The sequence below is a fragment of the Thermobia domestica genome, chromosome 7, assembly GCF_964235325.1.
Source record: "Thermobia domestica chromosome 7, izTheDome1.hap1.1, whole genome shotgun sequence".
NCBI lineage: Eukaryota > Metazoa > Arthropoda > Insecta > Zygentoma > Lepismatidae > Thermobia > Thermobia domestica.
Window position 1 is genome coordinate 123,042,793 of NC_137460.1, and position 25,821 is coordinate 123,068,613.

Below are 25,821 nucleotides of genomic sequence, written 5' to 3' on the forward strand. Positions count from 1 at the left end.
AGTGTGTTAAACATGCAGTGGAAGTGTGCAACAAAACTAGTATATTCCTGAAAAAGTACTATTTTGAAAAATGTGTTATGCATATTGTACAACATGTATCTAGATATTGTGATGGTTGTCAACATCGTTCGTGGGTGCATACCTGTATTGATAAACAGTTTATTTGTGATCAAATGGACATTGAGTTTCCACCAATTGATATTGCATTAGACCTTAAAAGACTTCAACTGGAATTAAAATTATATGCTAAAGACAAACTAGTGCAAGAAGTTCAAAATACATTGTATCGACAATATCCAGAACCACTATCTGGTATGGATGTATGTGGAGTGTAATAAAATGATCCATTTCAATGAATTGTGTTTTTTCATTTCAAGTACAACCCCAGGTTCTGACGTGTACTATTGCACCACAATGTTGTCAAAGGTTTTTGTTCTAAACAGTTCCGGTTCTTTACTAATAGGTGCACAAACTTTTAAAAATGTCAACTCAAACTTTGAAACAAAAATTTCAAACAAAAATCTTTGAAACAAAATTTTGAAACGAAAAAAAATTCAAACAAAAAATTTCAAACCAAAAAAAATTCAAACAAAATTTTGAAGCGAAAAAAATTTCAAAAAAAAATTTTGAAACAAAAAATTTCAAACAAAAAATTTGGAAACGAAAAATTTTAAACAAAAAATTTTAAACAAAATTTTCGAACAAAAATTTTCAAACAAAAAATTTCAAACGAAAAAATTTTCAAACAAAAAATTTCAAACGAAAAAATCTCAAACAAAATTTTGAAACAAAAAAATTTGGAAACGAAAAAATTTTCAAACAAAAAAATTTCAAGCAAAAAAATTTCAAACTAAAAAAATTTTACGTTTCACGGTTAACCGTCAAACTTTATCCGGTTTTTAACTATTCGATTAACAAATAAACGGTTTTGATCATATTTATCAGTGAGTGCAAAATGTTGAACGAAACCAAGATTTTTAAATGTTAAACAAAACTTAAAACTGAATACAGCAAAGATTTGAAAATCATCAGCCAATCAGATTGCACGAAAGATAGTGATCAACCAATCAGATTGCAGGAAAGATAGTGATCAACCAATCAAATTGCATTAACAATAACTTTGCCAGTGTTGTAGCATGTATTGCCTTTCGTCTATGAGTCATAAGATTCAATAAGGATAGCTATCAGATTTCAAATCAATCACCACCAATGATCTTAGACTATGAGCTGTGACTAAAGTTCAATGTATTGTTTCTAATTTCGCGCCTTATGTTAAAATTCTGTTTATCACCATTCCCAAATTTAAAGAATACTTCTCCTGATATACCTAAGTCTTAGAGTTAATCATATTATTATATGTTCAATAAGGTCAATAATGTCCGTCAATTGTTTACCTGAGTAGAACCAACTGTTTTCTAGAAGTGTGTGTACTCAAACTTAAGAAGTACCATAACAAAGGAAATGAATCCCTGTACACTACCTCATCAAGGACAATCACGTGGTACAACGTCTTGCTTACGTTTATATTTGGCGTGAATAATCAAAACCAATGACGCATTCTTAAATTATACTACAAAGTTTTAATGTACCAATGTCCTGGACTCCTAATCCCATCATAGGTTAATAACTGATCACGTGATCATACTCATATTTGACAATGATTTACCCAATGAATGATATACTATCCAATTACCAATTATTGATACGACAATAAGAAATGTACCCCCTCCCAAAATTTAAGATTGGTACACAAATACACCTGTGTCTTATGAAAAAAAAGTAATAAATCCTGTACTTATTCAATAATAAAACCGGTCAATAACATTTAAATTTTGAATATTTGGCCATAAGAGGAACACCAATGGGTCCTAGAAAACGTTTACCGAATTTTGTTATTTGATAATTCCCAAATTTAAAAGGGAACATAAACATATAAAGGTAATAAACCATATAACGTGCTAAATAGGTGTCAATAACCTCCGAAATTCGATTTTTGGTAGTTCTTTACCCATGAAAGGGAACGATGTGGACCATCCAAATTTATAGTGGTACATATTGAAGTCCTGTACTATGATACCAAATGCTTATATTAAAACAATTTCTAAAACCGACTGGATGAGCCAAAATACCCCTCCCAAATTTTTCAAGGGGTGCGTCAATGTACCCATGTCTTATGATAGGAAATGAACCCATATACATGACCATATAACCATATAAGGTAATAGAACCCCATCAAAGGGAAGAAATTGGGCCAAAAACCAAACGCATGGTACAACATATTGCTTATGTTTATATTTTAGCAATTTTGTACCCCTAAAAGAGAACGATGTGGACCACCCAAATTTATCATGATACATGTTGAGGTCATGTACTATGATACCGAATGCTTAAATTGGAAAATTTCCAAAATTTAAGGGGATATGGAATGGACCCCTATACATGATCATATAACCATATAAGGTAATAGGACCTCATCCAAGGGGATAAATTGAGCCAAAACCAAACACGTGGTTGTACTAAAATTTGGCAATTTCGTACCCATCAAAGGAAACGTGGTGAACCACCCAAATTTATAGTAATATATATTAGGGTTCTATACTATAATACCAAACATGTAAAAGGGGCAATTTCCAAAATTAAAGGGGTGGGCCAAAGTACCCCTCCCAAATTTTTAAAGGAGTGCACAAATATACCCATATCTTATGAAAGGTAATGGACCCCTATACATGACCATAAAACTATATAGGATAATAACACCTCATCAAAGGGGATAAAATCGATCAAAAACCAAACACGTGGTATAACGTATTGCTTACGTTTATATTTTGGCAATTTTGTACCCCTAGAAGGAAACGAGGTGGACCGCCCAAATTTATCATAATACATGTTAGGGTCCAGTACTATAATACCAAATATATAAAATGAGCAATTTCTAAAATTTAAGGGGTGGGCCAAAGTACCCCTCCCAAATTTTTAAAGGAGTGCACAAATGTACCTATGTCTTATGATAGGGAATAGACCCCTATATATAACCATATAAGGTAATAGAACCTCATCCAAGAGGTTAAATTGGGCCAAAAGACCAAACAGGTGGTACAACGTATTGCTTACGTTTATATTTTGACAATTTTGTACCCCTAGAAGGAAACGAGGTGGACCATCCAAATTTATCATAATACATGTTAGGATCCGGTACTATAATACCAAATGTTTAAATTGGTCAATTTCCAAAATTTAAGGGGTGGGCCATGGTACCCCTCCCAAATTTTTCAAGGGGTGCATTAATATACCCATGTCTTATGAAAGGTAATGGACCCCTGTATACGCCCATATAACTATATAGGGTAATAACACCTCATCAAGGGGATAAATTAGGTCAAAAACCCCCGAAATTTGAATTTTTGGCAATTTTTTACCCCTAAAAGGGAATGAGGTGGACCACCCAAATTTATCATAATACATATTAGGGTCCTGTACTATAATACCCAATGTTGAAATTGGGCAATTTCCCAAATTGAAAGGGTGGGCCAAGGTACCCCTCCCAAAAATTTCAAGGGGTGCATTAATATACCCATGTCTTATGATAGGTAATGAACCCCTGTATACGCCCATATAACCATATAGGGTAATAACAGCTCATCCAAGGGGATAAATTAGGTCAAAAACCTCCGAAATGTGAATTTTAGGCAATTTTTTACCCATGAAAGGGAACGACATTGACCCCCAATACTGATAGAGGTACATACTGTGGTCCTAGGCTACCATACCAAATTTTTAGATTTGGCAATTTCCAAAATTTAAGGGGTGGGCCAAGGTACCCCTCCCAAATTTTTCAAGGGGTGCATTAATATACCCATGTCTTATGAAAGGGAATGGACCCCTGTATACGCCCATATAACTATATAGGGTAATAACACCTCATCCAAGGGGATAAATTAGGTCAAAAACCCCCGAAATTTGACTTTTTGGCAATTTTTTACCCATGAAAGGGAACGACATAGACACCCAATACTAATAGAGGTACATACTGTGGTCCTAGGCTACCATACCAAATTTATAGATTTGGCAATTTCCAAAATTTAAGGGGGGTGGTCCTATGTACCCCTGCCAAAATTTAGGGGGTGGGCCAAGGTACCCCTGCCAAAATTTAGAGGGGGTGGTCCTATGTACCCCTAGGTCATTGACCCAGGGCCTTGGCGCCCCTCATTAAAAATAATCAAAAGTTAGGCAGAGTATCGCCAATACTACTCCCGCCCCCCGTTACGAAATCCTGGCTAAACGAACCAATATATGTTCCAGTAAAATTGTTTAGAATGATCGAGTATTTCATGTCATGGACCCCCCCCTTCACGAAATCCTAGCAACGTGCCTGGGTCCCAACAACCTTTTCACAAATCAGAAACTATAAGGCCGCGCCTCTAGTGGACCCGAATGCGATTGCGAATACGAATGCGTATTTCACAGCATGTGTAAATAAATGGGAGTGCCTCGACTAGTTCCGAGCTGCGAATTGCGAAAACCGAAGAAGAAATGCGAATGCAAAACGACCCAAACTGCTGGGATTGTAAGCAGGTGTAAGCAAGGAACTTGGAGTGGAAGTAATGTATATTTTTCTTTGTTTTGTCTTTAAAATACAAAGATTTAATTAATAAACGAACAGCAACATTTTATTCAATTTATATTTCCTTTTTCTACTCAAATAATGATCTTACGAATACATATAATTATTAACAAATATATTTGAAATAGTAAAAATGGGTTTCTTTACTCATGGGGAAAATTCTCTTACAAAGTAGGTTGATTCTGTGATCTCTAATTGTATTTAGTTAATTTAATCTGGCCAAATGCACTCAAGTTCCGTCACCAAGCTCGTTGAACTTTGTACTTTATCTGTATGTGTGAGTAGTGCGAGTTTCGCTTTTCTTTTGTTTGTTTTGTGTTCGGAAGTATGGCTGGACGTCCAAAGAAGCGAGAAGCTGCATCGTCCTTTCACAAAGGTACGTCTATTCATTACAAAACCTATTTTAGGGAATACATTTCGCTTCTGTCTTATCAAGAAATGTCTGATATGTATTATTAGCAAGAAATTCCATTGATATGAACTAACGTCTGTAAATATAAGACGTCATTGTTGGCGTGTTCAGCCGGCTGAACAATCGTACGCAACTGATAAAATTCTGGCTAATCCTTGACTACTGAATCGTATTTGATTTTTGTTGTTACTTCCTAGAAATATTGAACAATTGTTTGTATAATTGTTTAGGCTTGTAGCCAGGGTTGGATGCTTAACTAGCTGGAATTGTTGCTGTATTTATTTAATTGTATGAATTATTTAAAAGTTAGTTTCGTGTTTTTTTTTTAGCTATTTTTTCTCTAGAACTTTGACAATTCTGGTTAATTAAAGAGAAAACTTGTTTCGATTTCCATTTCAGGTCGAGGCCTTGACCAGGATGATGTACTTCAAATGATTGATGAAAGCGATATTGACGCTTATGAAAGTAATGGGTCGAGAAACAGTTAGTATTCAAATATTTAGCTCGGAAGAGGAAGAAGTAAAAAATAATGTTGCTCCACATTTTTTATTTTTGAATTTAGGCTGCATTCATTGAGGGGAAGAGTGTACCCACCTTTCTAATATTTCTATTTTACCAGTTTAGTAATCTGTATGTATGACTGAGTTGGGGGGGGAACGAATGAGGACGTCAGCATTGAGGCCATATGTCCGTGTCATGATCGACACGGCTGCTCACACAAGTACTGCATCAATAGAAGAGCAAGGAAAAACTAAAACGAATATGTCAAAAACAAAAAGTGCTGCAAAATTAAAAACAAAAAAATGATGAAAGAATAAGTATATGGAATAAAAATAGATAACAAGAACAATATAGATACAGCAATAAAAAGATAGAACAATAGCTAAAAGTGTAGTAGCAATTAAAAGAATAGAGATTAGATAGCACAGAAAATGTGAGCAACCACAGAAGCATGAAGAAACTGAAGTACCAAGCTAACAATACCACCATCATCCACCAAAGCACGGGTAAATATACAAGGCAATCCGTGACGTTCTCTGAGATCTGAATATTCAGGACATTCCACAATAATGTGCTGGATACTCAGAGGAACAATACAATCCTCACAATATGGACGGCCCAAACCACGCAGCAAATACTCATGTGTCAGGTGAGAGTGTCCGATACGAAAACGCGTCAGAAGACACTTCATCTCGATGACTAGCGCGAGAAGATGTATGTTACTTTCCGAGGAGCGGCTTAACTGCATTCATTTTCATTAGGCTGGTCCCAAACTACTCACCAATGAGTGCGTATCAAGGTGGAAAAATGAGTGAAGATCGCAGTAAGGAAGATTATGCTCCAATACAACTTCAGCCAAAGCGGCGTTCTTGGCGATGGTGGCAGCACGTTCATTTCCCCTGATGCCAACATGACCCGGCACCCAACAGACAACGATGACACAGTCCTGGGGTTAGAGCTGATGGCTGGATCTCAGAAGAATGTTTTCAGAGGGCGTGCTTAGTCGAGACTTCTGAAGGCCCCTAATTACGCTCTGAGCATCGATGCAAACCAGCACACGACGGAACGAGAGCGTGAGAGGGTGTTCCAGGCCAAGCGTAATGGCAGCAAATTCAGCAGTATATACGGAAGTAATGGCAGCCAATTCAGCAGTATAGAGGCGATGTAAGCTATATTCTGAGTTGCTCTCATCAATGACAAAGGCACAGCCAACAGAATTACCCTCTTTAAACCATCCGTATAGAAAACATTAAAATTAGGGTACTGTTCTAAGAGTACGGCAAACTGTTGCTGGTACACCTGGAAATTAGTATGCTGTTTGGGGTGTGAAGACAAGTGTAATTCAGACCGTGGTGTTCGATGCAGCCTTGGCGGGACAACAAGAAATTTAAGCAACGAAAGAGAGAGCCACACAAATTCGTCAGAAAAAAGACTCACACACATGGATGTACCATGGATGTGTGCAGCGACGACGTACAGCATAGAGGTTGTAAACCCAGCCATCACACAAAAAAATCTACAGAGGTGATTAGAAATACAGAGCACGTGTGCAGAATAATTAAGGAGAAGCCTCCTACGACGATATATTAATGATCGTTCGTTGGCTTCAACATAAAGGCTGGCAAGAGGACTAGTACTAAGCGCGCCAGTAGCTAGTCGAATGTCCATCGTAAAGAACTGTTTCTAGTTGTTTCACCAGAGAAGAGTGAACAGACAGATAAACAATAAACCAGGGTGTTCAAAATCAATAGGTTCCAAATGTATCTAGTGCAATATTCTTCTGCATTCAGGAAAACACAAACTGCTTCTATGATTTCTATGGAAAGTGAACCGGATAATGGAATGCGGAAAGGAATTGGAAAGAGCACAAGTTCACAAATTATCAATATAAACACATTATAAATATTGTACACATGCTATATTAGTTTAGCATAGTCAACATACAAAACTGAATGTACGATAAATATATGAATAAATGTACTCAAAATTTAAGAAGGTGAATCTCACTGTTCTTCCAAAAATAAGTATCCGATTATGGACAGAAATATAGTGCCTTGTTACAAATGTTCAGCCGGCTGAACAGGCCCCCTACCCCATCCCGTCAACCGTACCACAACAAAACTGTCATTTATGTGTATCATAGCACCCCAATTTTATAATATATAAAATTCCTATCTTTGCGATTCCAACTAACAGCTTGGGACTGAAGAGGTTAACGGGAGTGACATCCCCTATATTTTGCTCCTCATTTCTTGATAAAAATATGTCATTTATCCACATTCGTCTTCTTCGTGCTCTCAAGATTTCAAGGTACGCTACAAGAATATGTCATAAAATGGGGGTCGTGATAGGAATTAGGTTGAGAACCAATGCCATATAGCATTAAGTAAGTAATTATCGTATATCACGATAAATTATCGTATGTTTAGCAAGCTTGATTCCAATTACTAATTTATTCAAATTGAACTGACTGGCCACTGTCTTCCCTTACTCCGTTCATGCATGCTAATGAATGTATGGATTGTCAGTTATGTAGTAAGGTATTCATGATGAAACGTTCAAGGAATTTTAGTGGCGCATGCGAATGACCTCTATAGTTACGATTTAAAACATTGAATTCCAAAAGAACAAACATTTGATCCATGAGTGTTTTATTCACTAAAATGTGTTTTAATGTAGAATAGCAATTAGCCCAAATGTCAACTATGGACTACAAAATATCTCCATTAGGAATAAAAACAATTGACAACTTTTCCCATTTAACTCTTAATGTATTTTAACGATGATACACAGAACTTCTACCATATCAATAAAGTATAATAAAAGGATTTGTGTGTTTTTTTATTGGTATACCTGATCAAAAAAGGTTAAAAGCATTTTTTTACTATCTAGAGCAAAACATTAGACATCGGATATTGCCACTCAGAACTTTTTGTTAGAATGGTGAAGGAGATCTGTAACATGATAGAAAAAAGTTTCGTGTTATCTTAATGTATACGCCCAATCGATTAATGGCATTTGACTATGTTACCGTTTGAAACATTAAAAGAAATATTATTTACGACTGTTACATATAGATGTGTAGAGCTATAAGTACAATGTAGGAGTTATATTGGGAGACAAACATTCAACTTATATGCGGTGAATCTTTCTATACAAAATTCGACAGATATAGATATTACATAGGAAAGAATTATCGTAGTATCTTATTAAAAAGTCGTTCAGTGAACTTTAGAAGTGAGTGAAACAAAGATGGAAATCCGGACCGAAGAATAGACGCTACAATAACCAAATGGTGTAATTATACATACATTCAGTTGAATATTATCGTAAGTATTTAATTAAACAATAATTTTAAAATGATATTATCGTTTACTAAAATAAAAAAAGGAGTCTAAATATCCAGGAGTGTCTCCATCCAAACGCGAATCATGGTGGCAGCTTTGTAATACCGTGGTTTTAATTGGTTCTGTTATAATGTTTACTGGTAGCATAATTGCCCAAGATTATGTTGCACTTTTAGAAAACCCCCTGTTCTTAACATGTTATTTCCAGATAATGACATCATATTTTAGGATAATAATGCCCCCCATTTATAGAACGTTAGCCAGTGGCGAATCTAGAAAGCAAACACTAGAGGGAAGGCCAACAAGAACCCAGACTATAAGACGCATATCATGAGTTTAGTATACACTTTCAAAAATATATGAATAATAGCAAAATTATTTTAGTATTCAAAAAATTGGGGAACCTAGGACCTTGGGTCTTCCATTATTATGATAACAATATGTATTTTAATAATGTAATTTCATAATTGTGTTCTATACAGATTATTTCACAATATACTTCTAACCCCCTCTCTCATGTTATCTCTATATTAACGGTCTTCGTAGAAACCATAGTAAATATATTAACCATGTGTCAGATAAGGCGGCCACTTCACCGACGAAAAAATTCCAGAGGAAATGTCTTTAGAGTGAGATGACATGAGTATGACAGTTAAACTAGGAAAGAAAGAAAGAAAAGAAAGAAAGAAAAAAAGGAAAAATAAATTGAAAGAGAAAGAAGAGAAAATATCAAACTTATATCAACATTAAAGAATAACCTAGAAAGAAAACACTCACAATCCAATTCTGTAGTGAAATTATTTCACTATTTTTGACTAGTCACTGTTTCAGCGATTACTCTGTCTTCTTCTGTGCTGTGTAGCAATGAATATACCTAGATCGTATTTAAATGAAATGATAGCAATAATCAGATATTACTTCATAAGTTCGATTGACATTGTTTTCAGTGTATGCCTAAGCCGGGTATTGATTCTACTTTCATATATAAAAAGAAGGGCTGCTAAAATGTTAGTTTAAAACATTCACTATCAAAATACTTTGTATGAACAAACATAGTAAATCCACACCACATGAAGCTAAAATATACACACTAACAAAATAAATAAAATATTACTACACTACCCTAATTTACTACTACGATGCATTTATCTATATTTTATACTAAATAAAGAAACATTTTTCCAGCTGGTATTTTTATTTATACTTAATAATCGACATATTCAAATTTTTTAAAAAATAATAAACTTTGAGAAATAAACACATCAATATTTTTTAAAAACAGAAATATCTTCATCCATACGGGAGTAAACAGTAATATGTTACATAAGATTCGTAATATTAGGTAATTTTCAAAACAATCAATGGTTAAAAAAATCTTACGACTTTACTTGTCACAAAAAGGTTCATGAAAATTTTAATAACATTGCGTAAAATTGCACCGTTGAAAAACGTAGAACTAATATTCTGAATTTTAGTTCTCAGGGAAATGTTCCATAGCATTAAATATATTGTTTTTATTTCAGATTCCTCCAGAATTATTTCAGAAGAATATATGTAGACAAAAGAAACTGTTCCACCATGTTATCAATATACATCTTTGAGCAAACTATCTGTTTGTGAAGAAAACGGTATATATATAGGAATAAGATTTAGTATATCACAGTTCTGGTAAGTTAATAAGTAAGTTAATAGTCCTTTCAGTTAACTGTATCACTGTAATTTTGACATATTAGAAATCAGGGTAATTCATAAGCTATGTATTTTATCAGTACATTATTACTGTTTATCTAAATTATATGGTAATTGATATCTAAACTTTATTTTAATTCCGACGTATTTGAGAATCTGCGCTAACCTGTCAATATTTGCATTCCTAGAAAGATATTAATCGGATGTAATTTCGCACTATGGCAGCTCCAAATAAGTGATTATGGAAACACTGTTTTATAAGGGTGAACGCACTGAATTAATGCAAGTTAAAGTTTCACTTTGGTTGTTAGAAGTATTTTGGGGTAGAATGATTGCTACGGATTCTTCACTGTTTACGAAAAATGTGTATAGTTTACGCAGGTACTCTCGCCCGTACAGAGAAATCATACACCGAAATATTGAATTTACATAGCAACATCGAATATAAACGTTAACATTTTATCTTTTCCATATATAGAATATAACTGCAGTTCCAGAACATGTCGTCAATATAGTCATCACAGAGTTAGGAAGACGGCGTAGAAAATTGAAATTGATGTGCAAAAACAAGCAATTTGCAAACGATTTTGGTATTTAATAACCAGGAGTCTTAAACATCGGTATTACGGTATGAAACAGAATTTCGGATAAATGCATTCACTTACAGATATTGCCATACGGTGCCGCTCTAGCAAAAGAATATACCAAATTAGTTACAAGAATATTATAGTAAATATTTAAATTCGTAATAACGGAAGTTTGTATATACGGACAATAGTATTCTTGTGAAAAGTCAGTCATTAAAATCAAAATAATACATTAAAAAAATAACTTCAGGAAATCTACAACAAAAATTTTAATCAATAAACAAATTCTTTTTAACCATCGAGATATTTTACAAAATAAAATATACTGTTAGTTGCGTACGCATTTGCTTAATATTCCTGTTTATTTGTGATTAGCTAGGACTAACTGGTTTAGTGATAGTATTCTGCAATGACTGGAAGAGATATAGTCTATCGACCATTGTGAATATCGTAATACAAGTATATCTAGTGCAGAATTATTTCTCAGGAATATGGAAAACGACCCTAAGATCACGAACTTATTTCGGAACTAAAATCACAGAACATCAGTTATAAGCTACTTAAATTAATATATATATATGCCTCTATCATAAATACAAAACAATTGACCTATATTAGGGAGTATATGAACTGGTATAAAAAGAATGACACAAAAATTTAGTTAGAGGAAAGAAAGAAAAGAATTGAAAACCATAAACATCGAATGCCTCCAAGCCGATGAAAAAAATCATATAACTTATAATTTAATATTTCTGCATTCCTGGTAACACTAGCTTCTTAAAATTTGAATACTCGATATCTTGGAGTCATCGTTGATCACAGATGCAAGGTAAAGAACAAAGGTAAAGAAAGAGACAGATAAAAAATTAGGGTCGTCGCAGATAAAAAGGAAGCGTGCAACCATTTGTTGACTTAAGTCGAAACGATTATACATAGACCAAAAACTTTCGTTCCTCACAATACAGACGGATGATATTATCCTGAAACCCGCTAGAAGTCTGTGACCAAGCAGAGATACTATGGAGGACCACGGTTAGAAATTTCCCGTTAATACCTCTGCGCCATAGTTATTCCGTCTCCGCTAAAGGATCTTCGGGTCAAGGATTTACATCCCAAAGCTTGTTTATCTTCGAATTTCGAAATTTCTAAATAACAAACTCCGCTACCACTAAAGTCGGTTGAAAACAAGAGAAAATAGAAAGAAAGAAAATAATTCAAAACTTCCAGTTCAAGAAAAGATTAAAAATACTATAATCAAAAGGTGGACTATATATATATATAACAGTTTAAAATTCAATCAGATATTTATAGTACAAGTTCATCGGTGATGGGAAATAACGCTAAACTTTCTCACAGTGAGTTCACACACACATACATTCCCCCACATCACGACGCTGCCCCGCTCCAAATGAACCACAACAAACGTCATGAAGTATACAATGAGATGAAAATTTCCTTTCACATGAAGAAAAAAAGTACTTAGTCGAATATAGAAAACAGTGAAATTAAAAAAAAAAAAACTGAAAAATAATGAATTGAAAAAATCCATAGGATGTGTTAACCTGTACTACTTATTACTTGCTAAATCGTTTCACGTTATTAGATATATTGTAAAAATATGGTATAACAACATTGCTAATTAATACATGGATGTGTTTATAGAGTTTTGCAAAATATCCATATTTATTGACTTCATCAATCTCCTTGTAGTCACTTACATACCAAACTACAACTAATTTCCACTCAAACCAATTATGCGAATTAACTTACCCGAAATTATAGTCTTCGACGAAAGGTCTGGGAGACTCCGATTACATTCAGGGACACACTCACTCATTTCGATCTAGTAGCCTCTTATATATGTACTCATCATTGGGTTTATATATAGTCATATGTTGGGTTTCTATTATATTCATAATATTCGTAATCACGAAGCAATATATCTATATTCTCAAGTACTCGTCAGTGTTACGAAACACCAACCAATTCACGAAAAAGCCCCATGAACTCAATAATTCCATTCTATAATAATATTATTAATACGCCACTAACAATTTGTATTCTATTATAGGTTCTCATATGTGCAGTGGGCCACAGAAATTCTTGATGTACAAAGTCCGCGAGATAGGCAACCCAACTAACGCCTGCTCCAAGATTAGTTACGCCTGGTAGTAGCTAGCACAACAGCATAAAGTTGCCCCCAACTGTTAGAAGCACAAATCGTAAAAAGTGCTTCTGTGCAGAAGTGGAGCAAAACGCTGGATGACGAAATAAAAAAGGGAGTGTTTGGATACTTATAATCACAGTAATTCTTGTTTACATGATACACACGTAAAATTATACACAGCCACTTGAAAATATATACGGATAACAGAGGCGCTGATGAGAAGATAACAGTCGGGGGACTTACTGTAGTTAATCTTATAATTAACTCAAATGAGGATTATATAAACAAGTTTACTTAGTTCAAATAACTATACATGTCCTCGTATCAAATAATATACAGATAGATCATCCGGTACGTATGGTAGTTTATTTTTTTTAACTGACTCATAGGGATGCACGCGAGACGAGACGAGACGAGAAATGGAAAAGTCTCGTCTCGTCTCGCAGCCTCAAATGTTGGTCTCGTCTCGCGTCTCGTCTCGTCTCGCAAATATGAAGTCTCGTCTCGCGTCTCGCATAAAATTTTGAGTCTCGTCTTGCGTCTCGCGCGAGACTTTCTCGCATGGTCTCGCAATCTCGCATATATTCTGGTCAAAATTTTGCAATGTGTTATTCTATGGCTGTTAATGAATGATGTGATATTCTGTCCGAAGGGAGGTATTTGACCTAAAAGTCCCTTGGCAAGCTGAATTCTTGCTGGTTTGCCATTGTTTTCCATGGGATGAATGTTCATAACATTCTAAGGAGATGGAACCTAAAGTTTAACATGGTATCCGAACTTGTGTCCCCTCCGCTCCAAATTAAAAGAAAAGTTGTGCTGGAATTTGATTCCTGGACCATTAATTTTCGTCAAATTAACCCTTTCCGGTACCCGGCTTTTTGGGCTATTTTTTAGACTTTCAGTCAAGCAGCTACTGCATCGTCACTATTTATCCTAGGATCATGGTTCATACCTCTTTCTCTTCAGAATGAAGCTGGCTTTCAAATGGTACCACTTGCATGATCATACCATATACCAGGAGCGGGAAAAATGATATCAAAGGAACAATTACGGAGGGAATTTTTTTCTCGCACTTTGGGCCCCTCTGGAGCGGCCCTGTGTGAACGTACCCATCTAAAAAATCTGATAAATAGTACTTGGTATACTAAATGTGTGTGCCAAATTTCAAGTTTCTATCTTCCCACCATGCCCCAAATTACAGTAACACACCATGATCTCAGGTAAAAAATTTCCTGAGACATCCCTAATTACCCTTGGGTCATGTTTCGCCCATCATTCTCTTCAGCTTAGAACTGCCTTTCAGGCGGTATGACTCACATGTCTCCATCATGTATCTAAGGCGGAAAAATCCCAAAAAAGGGATTTTTGGGTCTAAATATCCTTTTTTTCAACTTTTAGCCCCTCTGGACCCCCCTGTTTTAACGCAGAGATATGCACAGTTCCAATTTTCCAGGTGCAAAAGTAAGTCCGCCAATATATATATATATATATATATATATATATATATATATATATATATATATATATACCGACAATGTCCCATATTCCCGTATACAGAGGGAAATTTTTAAACATTCCCTGAGACATCCCTAATTACCCTAGGATCATTGTTTGCACATCATTCTCTTCAGAATAGAACTCCCTTTCAGGCGGTACCATTCACTTGTCTCCATCATGTATCTAAGGCGAGAAAATCCTGTGAAAGGGATTTTTTGGTAAAAATTTCCCTTTTCAACGTTTAGCCCCTTTGTACCCCCATGTTTTAACACAGAAGTACGAAAAGAAATCTCGTAAATACTCCTCGGTGGACTGAATGTTTGTGCACAATTTCAATCTTCTAGGTGCAAAAATAAGCCCGCAAAAAATAATACCGAAAATGTCCTAAATTCCCTTATACAGAAGTATATTTTCATAAAAATTCCCTGACACTTCCCTAATTACCCTAGGGTCATGTGTCGCACATCATTCTCTTCAGAATAGAACTGCCTTTCAGGCGGTACCATTCACTTGTCTCCATCATGTATCTAAGGTGGGAAAATCGCGAAGAAATTGATTTTTTGGTAAAATATCCCTTTTTTCAACTTTTCGCCCCTTTGGATCCCCCCCCTGTTTTAACGCAGAAATCTGAAAAAATAATCTGGTAAATACTACTCGGTGGACTGAATGTTTGTGCAAAATTTCAATCTTGTAAAAATAAGCCCGCCAAAAAATAATGAACATAGACCGGCCCCGCAATATTAAAAGAAAATATATATTTTAGAATTATGACGTCATCACCTCTTATGTCTCGACGCAGGAAGGTGTGAAACCATACGTAAGGTCTTCTAGAATGCCTCTGGACATGAAAAAAAAACGGACGAAAAAGCTCAAATAGGAGAGTTATAAAGCAATGTACCATGAAACATCCCGTATGGTACAGATTGTACCATGGGATCCCCAAAGGGTTAATAGCATAATTTACAGCAAAACCAGCATAAATTGTTGCTGGATCCAACATTGTTTTCCAGCTTAGTGGTCTCCAGCAATATTTGGCTCTTCTAAAATATCGTCGCCACTATCAACATTTACACGTTTTGGTCGTTTCCTTGAAGGGTGATTTTCCATTATAAAGATGTTTTTATACCGCCAAAAGCGCTTGTAGACAACAAAAGAACTCCTCACAACACAATACGACCCAATTCTTTTGGTTCGTTCGCGCTTGTAGCAATGTTGCATTATCGCATTTTATCAACTTTCGCTTTCAACTTATATAGTGTTGCCAGATCTAGAAAATAAAATTACTGACAGATATAGGGCCATTCCTACCATCTCGCATCAAACCTATAGGGCCATCCTACCAAACCAGTGTTTGAATTAAACTTCCAAACTAGAGGGGGATGTTTTTGATAAATATATAGAAAGAAAATACTTATTCCATGTAAAAAATATCATGTTATTTCTGCGAGACGGACCCGGGATAAACTTTGACGAGAGGGGATTTCCCCACCATCCCCCAACATAAATCGCTAGTAGTAATGTGAAAAAACAGAAACAACAGAAATATCACATTTTGCAGCAATAGGGAGTCTTATTCGCTTTCCAGACGAAAAAAACAGAAGTTCATGTATTCGTGCGCGCCCGCGTGTATGTGTTTGTGTCGCAAAATAAAGTCCTAAATCGATGTTGTAATAAATTTCCAATTTACAAAGCTTTTCTTTTTTAATGATGTGTAGAAACTAAAGAAGGCTTTAATTCTGAAAGTCAACCTTGAATAATAATAAATCTCATAAAATGTCTATTGCCCCAATCACTTTTTTGTTCCTGGAGGCATTAACACTCAACTTAGAAAATTCAATAAATGTAAAATCACTTAATATATAATTACATGTAATTCATAAATGTTGCGAGACTGCGAGAAGTCTCGCGAGACTTCTCGTGCGAGACTTAACTGAGTCTCGTCTCGCATGGTTTAGTCTCGTCTCGCGTCTCGCATAAAATTTCCAGTCTCGTCTCCTGTCTCGTCTCGCAAATGCGAGACGAGACGAGACTTCTCGCGTCTCGCGTGCATCCCTACTGACTCAAAGATTTGCGCTGCGTTTTGAAACTATTAAGTAAACCTGCAATCAATTAAAAGTATGGATGGATCATTTGGGGAGAAGAACCCAATCCCCAATGAAAATTTTGGAGGTCTAACAGGGCGTGAGCTCCTTGGTTCCGACTCCACTGATTCATACGTAATACTACTTCGAAAGAAGAAATTGTTGATTTCTTTATTCCTTAAATAATTTTTGAAAATGCTAACTATTGGTAATTTATTTGTAATGGAGAACGTATCCGTATTAAAGTAGGCTTATTTCCCGTTAACTTGCAAATATAACTTAGGGTTCATAATTTGTATAATATTTGTGAAATTTTACACATTGAGACAAAGAGAAAAGGGGAGAATATAGTGTCAATAAACAACAACTTACAAATGCACGAAATTAAGGGATAATATATAAAAATATAGAACCAGTGATAGAATTAACTCTGAAACTCGCTTCCTCCATTCATTTTTCTTGCTTTATTTTCAAGATCACTGAATTTCTCCACTGGAGATTATCTTTCATTATCAGCATCCAACTGGAGCTCATCCTTGTAAATGAAACATTTTAAAAAGGGTATACAGCGAACGCGGGAATCGAACCCGGGTCACCAGATTAGAAACCTACAAATCTAATCACTCATTAAAAGCGCTACTTCTTCCGCCTCACCTAAATAAAGAGCCTTTTCTGTTCGTTCAAAACACTAGCTTGTTAATCGATTGAATGGCAAAACACAGGAATATGCAATTGACGCGGAGGGCATTATATCACTGCATTCACTAAATTATCAACATTACAGATTTTTCAAAACAAACTACAAATCTCCTTTATTTTGAATCAAATACGGCGTGTGTATTATACTCATAAACAAACTAAAGACAAATCAATTGCTGCGTAGTAATCGTGGTTAAGTGGTTCGACCAATAATCTGAAGATAGTCGAATCAAATCGGATCCACGAACGACCAGTGCATTTTTTTACTTTAGAATTTTTGATGGCGATTGATCGGCGATGACACACGTTTCATTTTCTTCTGATATTTGAATACTCGGATGTTTCAATACTTGAATTACCAAATCTTCAGGAATAAAAATATTAATAATAATAATTATTATTATCTCATAGAAGATTAAAGTTAAGAACTAATTATCCCTCAGGCAGGCCCGTGCTGGCCCACCGGGATGTGTCCCGGTGAGCCCTCCAAAACATCACATTATAAATAAAAGTACAAGTTTTTAGTAATAAATTCTTACAGTTTTGTTGGTAAAGAACCCGTGAAAGACACAGTGCGCCCTTTACATAAGGCGCTCTACGAAACATCACATTATAGATAAGTGGTTTTAGTTGTTCTGTATACCAGGTTTGTATAATACTGTACATTCAAATAGTGGCTGTTAATAAAGAATCTATGAAGGGTACAAGGTGGCCTTTACATAAGGTGCCCTGCGCATTATCACATTATAGACATTTTTTTAAAATTTGTTCTTCTGGATACCAGTTTTGTATTATATAAATTCATACAGTTGTTATTTTTGGAGATCAGGTGATGAGTATAATCACTTACAAAAATAACTATAATGTTGTGTTGCTATAAAGCGAAACAATGTAATACATCAAAAATAGTTCGGATAGTCAAACTTACGATTCATTCATGAAATACTACATTGACACTAGTCTCTAATTTACGATTTTTACAGCATCGAAGCTTGCACAGTCTTAATATGCATCCATATATCCGAGCGTATTGATTGTTCCTATGTTTTTTAAAGCTGTAGTGTTCGGATAATCAGTACCTATTGTGTTTCTAAGATATAACTATATTAATTTCTGTGAAATGTGTTCTTCCTGTCACCATGGCATGGCCCGTCCTCAGGTTGTGGATAGAGGAGAAAATCTCTAGATATAGAGGTTAGCTGCGAATATACTCAATAGGCAGTCGCGGATAGACAAGGGGGTGATCCTCCAGCTTGGGGATTTGGTGTGGGGCAAACAACCTCATTCTGTAAAATAATGTTCAGGTATAATCGCAGAATCCTTGGATTAGAACTGATAACTTGGCACGAACTCAGCAAAGTAAAATCAACATGAGATTTTGAACAAGGAATATAAGAAGTCTGTATAGGTCAGTGGCGTTAAAAATTGTAAGATATGAGTTTAGAAATAGAGGATGGACCTAGTGGGATATCAGGAAGTTAGATGAGAAGGAAATGGAGGAGTCAAGTCGGGAAATTTTACGTTTTCTTTTAAGGAGAACGAATTAAAAATTACCAACTAGGAACAGGGCTTTCCGTTCACAATCGAATAATATTAGCAATTACATGGATTGAATTGGTTAAAGATAGATTTTGTTTTACTCCTCTTAAGGGTCGGTGGTGTAATATTTTGTTTTAAATGCACATGCCCCAACATAAAATAAGGATGACGATAAAAAAAGAAAATTCTGTTAGGCCGTTTCAATGCGAAGGTAGGACGAGGGGGTATTTTCAAATCGATTATAGGGAATAAATGTCTGCATAAGAAAGGTTGTGACGACGGAGGTAAACTCGTGAACTTTGCAACATCCAGAAACCTTATCATGAAGATTACAAACTTCCCACATCGCGACATTCATAAATCTTGGATTTCATTAGATGGAAAACACATAACCAAACTGATCACGTTTTAGTAGACAGAAGAAAACAGTGTAGCACAACTAATGTTCAGTCGTTCAGAGGAGCTGATTGTGACACTAATTACCACCTGGTAGCAGCGATAATAAGAGAGAGACTATCATTGAATAAAGCAAATATTCAATATCTGTAAACGGAGCGGTTTAATTTAAAGAAATTTAAGGAGAGTCAGGTGAGAGGGGAGCCAAATTAGAGTGTCAAATAGATTCTCGATTTTAGAAGGTTCGAAGTGCACTAGTGTTCAGGATACTTGGTTGAAATTAGAGATAACATTAAAATTTCTGCAAAAGAAAAATTGGGGCACGCAGAGATACGTAGGAACAAACCATGGTTCAACGAGGAATGTACTAAGTAGCAGAGAAGAGAAAATAGAAGAAACAGCGTTGGCTAAAAAATCGGAACGAAAGAACTATATAAAAGTTCATTATCATCTGGCGGAAATCTTCCAAATTTTTTAGAACAAAGGAACGCGATTTTTGAAAGCTCACTTGAAGATAATAATACAAACAAAAACATTCGGGACATATATAAGGGGATCAACGAATTTAAGAAAGCATATCAATATTGTGCTTATATATTAAAGAAAGCCAACGGAATAGTTCTCACTGATAAGGATAGCATCTTAAACAGATGGGAAATTTTTTTGACGATTTGATTAATATACAGCCAAAAACTAATGTTCGTGGAGAAAGTGAAATGCACACAGCATAACCGTATATTTCAGAACCTAACCAAACAGACATAGAAATCGCTATTAGAAAAATAAACACACCTCTCCGGGTGTAGACGAAATTCCGGCTGACTTAATTTTCGCTGGAGGGGAAAAATTGTACAGCAAGATAAACAAACTCATTCTCCTTATCTGAAAAAAGGAGGAATTACCACAAAAGTGAAAAGAACCAATCATTGTTCGAGTTCAGAAGAAAAGCAACAAAACTGATTGTAATAATTATTGAGGCATTTCTCTTCCGTCAACATCCACTAAATCCTCTTAAACATTCTATTAGAAAGATTGTCTCCATACGCAGATGAAATTATTGGAGATATCAGAGTATATATAGGTAAAATCGATCAACTATCGACCATATGTTTACCATTCGACTAATACTTGAAAAGAAAAGGGAATACAATATCCTGGCACATCAGTTATTGACTTTAGACTCGGGTAGGAGGGAAACATTGAACAACACGCTTAAAGAATTTGGAATGCCGAAAGAGTTAGATTAATTAAGATATGTTTAAATGAATCCCAAAGTAAGGTTCGAATAGAGAAATTCTCGTTCCTGAGCTTTCACGTTGAGAATAGCCTAAAGCAAGGAGATGCATTGTCGCCATTATTATTTAACTTTGTTTCGGAGAAGACCATAAGGAAAATCAAAGACAGCAATCAGGTCCTACAGCTAAATTGTATTTATCAGGTTATGGCATATGCTAATGATGTAAATTTTATAGGAGCTGTTAGACCAATAGAAAGGAATGCAAAAATCTTAATTAACGCTTGCAGGGATATGTGCTTAGAAGTAAATGCAGGGAAAACTTCATACATGGAAATTTGTCGGCATTGTAATACTACATTTTATGGGTGCGTTAAAATACCAGATAATGTTTACTTTCGACAAAATGGATAGTTCCAAATATCTAGAATCATTATTAACAGACCAAAACCATAATCACTAATAAATTTGACGTCAACTGAAACCAGTGATTTCGTGTTATTATTCAATTAAATATCTTTTGTTGTCGCGAATTCTGTTGAGGAATTTGCCGCTTAAAATACAAAACGATAACCATGCCTATTGTGCTGTAAGGTTGCGAAACATGGTCACTGACTCTGAGGGAAAATTGCACGCTGAAAGTATTTGAAAACCAGATTCGGACTGCAAGAGGAGAAAGAATAAGGAATGGCGGAAACTTCATACCGAGGAAGTGCATAATTTATAAGTTTATCAAACATTGTTAGGGTCATCAAGTCTAGTAGGCTCAAATGGGGAGGTCATGTAGCTAGAATGGATGAAAATAGAAACGCCTTCAAAGTTCTACCTGGAAATTCAAATAAGAACACGACCATTAGGAAGACCGAGGCAAAGATAGGAAGACAACATTAAAATGGTACTCGCAGAGATTGGAATATAAAGTAGAAACTGAGTCCAGTTGGCTAAGGACAGAAATCACTGGAGCACTTTTGTAAATACGGCACTGAACCTCCAGTGTCCATAGGCAATAGAGCTACATTAAGTTGTTGATATATTTAGGTTCATTTTATTTGACAGTAATGTTACAGGAATTAAAAAGGTTTTTCTCTAGTAAAGAGGATTTCGATTCGAAATTTTCACAAATTAGCTATTTATGTTAATACTAAAACAAATTTGGTGATGATTTTGATATAAAATGGCATCCATACTTTCTTTTAAAGTCTGTAATATATATATATATATATTCCCGTTTGTACGTTTGTATGGGTGCCCTTTTAGTAGACTTGTCCATCGCCCTCATTAGTATCCCAGCACGGGCCTGCGCTCAGGGCATAACATTACAACCAGAAATGTAACATTTGGCAAGAATACTTCGTTTTTTTTTAGTGTTGCTCGCGAGAAGAGGAATTCCTCATCTCGTTCTTATATAAAATGAACAAAATTGAGACGAGAGTTAACATATTACATTTAAGACGCGACAAGGCTAACTTAAATTATCGTCTCGCTTTGGAGATGGAAATCGAGACGAGACGAAAACTATCCTAAACATTTCTCGTTTTATCTCAATTCTCAACATAGTGTATGTCCATTCTTTAAGTAACAATTAGTTTGTAAACTGAATCTTGTATGCTATTTTGTAACTTTGTATTTCGGAGCTCATTGAATCTATTATGGTCTGTGTAAGTATTTTTGCAGCAAAGCTTTTATAAGTACTTTTGCATATCCTAAAAGTTAGTTTATTATATGCCTTACTGTTCAGTGTTATTAAGTTATTTTTACTACAGTTACCTTCTTCAAAACGTACAGTAGAATTCTTTCTACATGAAACTTCAGTGGAACGCTTTGGTTTGAAATTTTGGTATTTGCAGAGGTGTGTCCTGGAGGTCCAAACACCCTCCCAAAATCCCGATTTATCTGTAAGTTTCCTAATTTTAGGGCAACTTTAAAAATTTTAATACCATAATAATAATAATAATAATAATAATAATAATAATAATAATAATAATAATAATAATAATAATAATAATAATAATGAACATTTAAGACCTCAATATTACGTACTATTGCAATGTAAATAAATGTATACTGAAGTTGATAGGAAAAGAAAAAGAAAGCATAAGAGATAGTGATAGAGAAAGGATAAGAGCGATTAGTGTCCGAAAGGAAATTAGAAGGTGCCAGCTCCTGGACATCGAAACTTCGGATGCCTAAACAGAAATTAAGTAGGATTTGTCTTCACCACGATACATAGTAACAAGCTTTCTTTAGCTAAAAGAGTATGGATTATGTATTGATATTTTAACAAAATATACATACCAATATAAAAAAAGAATAATTCCTATTTACAAATCTTGATTGAACGGATATATGGAACGTGTTGGAAATGGCGAACGAAAATATTATTATTTCTAGCAGTAGAAATAATAGTGGAAGACGTTCGGAATAATTGCTCGGATACAATATCGTTTCAGACACATTTATGACTCATACTATGCCTTATGCATGACCTCTAGGGATCGTGTTCATGAATTGTTTGCTGAACACGTTACGTTTTCCACTACAGTACTAATCAATGTTGTAGAGAGACATGTGACGTCAGTTTGCTAGTATTTCCCCTGTGAAGAAAGCAGTCTCCTCTGTGACTTGTAAGACTGCAAGAAATTAAGCATTTTTTATCTTAATACACATCCGAAGTATGAATATTATAGTTCATAAAAACAACTTACCGCAGCGACAATCGAACCCGGGACCCCTGAATTACGAAACGCATGCTCACGCCACTACGCTAAGACCTCTCTGCTAAGCAAGAGTCAAAAAACATTTGTTTATGAAACAAATTGCACACGTTTACAATAACGTCGAAACACACTGATTTCTGTCATGATAAAATACTATAGTCGAGAGACTTCAAATTTAAAATAAAAAACAAAAATAGACATATAGTGCCTCACACCACTTTGTTTTCTGATTCACCGAAAGTATCTCCGTATCTTGCTATTATTGCAATTACAAATATTAATATCCAAAATTCCTGAAGTTCTTTTTTCACTTACAAGGAGAAAGCAGACTTTGGTAAATTAACATCAATGCCATTTCTTGCAAGGTGCTTGTGAACATTTAAAGTGTTCATATTACAAATTGGGAGAGCGCAATGGCCTAATATACCATAAAAAAAGCGTTTTAAAGTTTTCGACTCGACGCATATATCGTATGTTGACCAAATTTATTAAGTGACGGCGTGGCATAGTCAGAAGCATTTGTGACTCACGTTCCAAGGTTTACGGGTTCGGTTCCCGCTGGTGTCAACTCATTTGTTTTTTACTTTTTGCTTCAACCAATAAAGCAGCCACTTTAGCTACAAGTAAAATGGTAATTCTCCATATGTTTATAATGAATTAAAACAATAGAAATATTCAAATCAGTTGTAAAATATTTCAATATTTCATGGTAACTGGGAACAAAATATAATCTATTTCGTAAATATATTGATATCACGAGTTATATTATGGCTACCACAGTCGTTGTGTCAAAAATGATCTTGTGCTTCGTGCCTACATCTGTTGACAGTGTGTGTATTACAAGCATGGCACAAATGGTAAGAGGGAAGAAGGGGACATGTCCCCTCCAATCTTGGAACTGAGCGATTGTGCCTCCAATAATCCCATTTGAAATGTGTTTTGGGGGAGAAATGTGATGAATTGTGTCCGATTGCTACAAAGGTAAATGAGATGAAATTGATATCCACCAGAATAAGCCTCAAATCTGCTCGCCTCACAATGTTGAAGACAACTCTGCTCCCCTGATCCTCCACAATATTGTTTTTCAACATCATAAATATTTTTAACATCGCTTTAAAAAAATATGGGAATGGTCCTAAGCTTTTCGGGTCCAAATACAATTTGAAGGTAACTTATATTAAGATTTGTAAAATTGCACCTGAGATTAGGCTAAATTTACAAACAAGTCGGGGTGTCAAGACCGGCAGAACCCACACCAACGTATGTTCCTGAGGATAGCAATGAAATTAACCGTCAAACAATGGAAGTTTGTTGAAATAAGTAGACAGCTCCTGTTACTACGAACCTTTAACTTGCCCAGCAGAGCATATCGGGTTATAACGTATTTCTTTCAAACCCGAACCAATCTTCAAAAACTAATTTCATATTCGTTATTAGCACCCTAAAACTAGTAAGAATTGATTAGTTTTATCTCCGAATCATTTTCACTGTTGACCTAGTGTAATTGGTTATATATATATATATATATATATATATATATATATATATATATATATATATATATATATATATAGTTTGCCTTTTAAATATACCTTAAATTCTATTACTTTTCTTATTCTTTGTGTTATTAGCAACGTCGTACACATTTGGAAAGCATGCATCGTATTTTTCGCTAAACCCTTTCCCTACTGAGTGGCGCAGACCTTTTCCACTGTACCGACCGGTTTCATATTTGCGGATCCCAAACGTTTCAGATATTCTCTGATCTGATTGCCAGATACAGATATGATATCACGAGTCATGACCTACATACAGCACAAAGTAAACGCCAGATGCTGTCGGCCCTCATAGCCGAGTGAGTGCCGGTGGGTATAGCCGAGCGGTCTGAGGCTTTAGGCTGGTGATCGAGAGGTGAAGCCCATTGGTGGTTCGAGTCCCTCTGAAGATAAAGGATGGAATTTTAACTGTCCTCGTTGTTTCTGTCCTCGTGTCCCTGTCGTGTCTAGTAGTCCTGAGAAGTGGTTAAAATAGAAAAAAATAGTCAAGAAGGTAAAAAAAAAAGATTTAAAAAAGTGAGTTACCGCAACATGCTAGTAACGAAAATCGTTTTGGGCGTGGGTTCAAACCCTGTCTAAGGAAAGTTTTCTTTATTATTTCTAAAAGAAAATATAACATTTCTTTCGTTAAAATAAGATTAAAAATAATATTCTAATAGTGATTTAACAATTATGTTTTAAAATTTGCATTAAACTTCTTTCATTAAAATAAGTTTGCCCTTGTACTCTACAGATCCATAGCAAACGTAGTGGTAGTAGTAGTAGTAGTAGTAGTAGT

The 25,821-nt window shown here is 35.2% G+C and overlaps 1 protein-coding gene across 1 annotated transcript in view; it reads left to right on the forward strand.

The window, feature by feature from the left end:
• The first annotated feature begins 8,646 nt into the window (after positions 1 to 8,646).
• The window catches only part of LOC145688936 (uncharacterized), a 355,842-nt gene continuing 338,667 nt past the window's right edge, over positions 8,647 to 25,821 (forward strand). Inside the window, exons 1-2 of the mRNA XM_081763102.1 lie at positions 8,647 to 8,863; positions 10,405 to 10,549. The gene's annotated coding sequence lies outside the window, so the exon portion shown is untranslated. The remainder of the gene's footprint in view (positions 8,864 to 10,404; positions 10,550 to 25,821) is intronic.